We start from the raw sequence: 1,587 nt of genomic DNA on the forward strand, positions 1-1,587 counted from the left end.
CCCCCCCTCGGCTTTAATTGGAATAAAATGACAACCGATCCAGCCGCTAACCCTTCTGCGAACCTCTCTACAGTCGTTCTACTTCCCTGCACCCTGCTGACAAGCCCAACGGTAATGGATTAGATGCAGCTAAACTGAGCTATGATCCACCAGTGCCCCCATCAGAGATTGCAAAGAATTACAAAACAGCACAAGAGCGATGGTGCTCCTCAGTGTCCCTTCTGACTTGGTTGAACCAAGACTACAGCACGATCAAGAAAGGAATGCTCCGAACATGTCGCTAGCCATATGGTACTACTCCACTGGTACTGCTGGGGTTGAAGGAGAAACATCCTCACAACAGCAAGAGACAACCAACTGGAAATTGTGTAATCAAAAACCAGAAGTAGAACGTTCCTCTCTCAAACTTATAAAATATTCATTCTTTGCATTGATATCTAACAGTATAAAAATGTTATTTCACTATTTAGCCACAATATACTGGACAATAGTGAATGCAACATAGTACAATCAAACAAAATAACACACTAAACTGGAAATTGAGTTTTAAAATGTTTATTTAAAAAAATAGAAAAACTTACATAAAAAAAACAAGGTATATATCTATACGTCAGTCATTTACACATAACCCATCCTAATTACACACATTTAAGCTTGGGATTTGGTTCCCGTCAATATGATGCAACAGCCCAGCGATCATCCTCTGGGATGCTCAATAAAAGCGGCATTGAAAACGAGGGTTTAATGCTAGCATCATGTTGAGTCCATCAGATTGGTGAGCGGGGTGTTAAAATAAATCACTGACTTTTAGAACATATAATCTTTGCCAAATTTTGGTTTTGTGAATGGCTCTACCGAAACTCCAGCAATGGTATATCTATGACATCCCAAGCTCAAGTCCACTTATGGATTGCTGTGTAAATTATTTAGCTTTGAAACCTTGTCTCACAAGATGTACAAACGCTGACTTTAAATATGGGAGAGGAAAATCTCTGAAATGTAAGGCCCTCTTGCCTTTTGTAATTATGAACTTTGAAAAAAATAAATAAAAAAAAAATAAAGAACAAAACGATGTTGTGACATGATGTTAATGTTAACCATCACTGAGTGCAGTAGGAGTCTCTTCCTGGAGCACTCATCTAGAAGCTGCATGTAAAAATAAAAGCCAAGTAAATCTGGCAGTGCTTATAGAAACTAGGTAATACAGAAAGCTGATTACGTACAGAAAAAAGGGCAAATTTGGTCATTAAAGAAGGCAGTTAACCTGTTGCTTTAACAGAATCAAAAGGAGACATAAGGCAGAAAAAAAGCACTTTGCTGGTAATAAGTAGCACCAACTATTTTTGAAAGGACATGAGTAAACACTGCTAAAAACTATGCATTTCTGCAGTGCAGCCAAGGAAATACACCAAAATAAAAGTCATACTACTGCTAAAAGTGATAAGAGTAGTGGTGGAAATCATTTGGACAGGCAGTTGGCAAAATTTCAAGTGATCATAATGCAATGGTAAATCATGTCATTTTGGCACATTTCTCAGGATGCTTTACCACAGCACCACCCCCACTGAAAGGAAGGGAGGGACACAC

Source organism: Etheostoma spectabile, chromosome 6 (genome assembly GCF_008692095.1).
Source record: "Etheostoma spectabile isolate EspeVRDwgs_2016 chromosome 6, UIUC_Espe_1.0, whole genome shotgun sequence".
NCBI classification, from domain to species: Eukaryota; Metazoa; Chordata; class Actinopteri; order Perciformes; family Percidae; genus Etheostoma; species Etheostoma spectabile.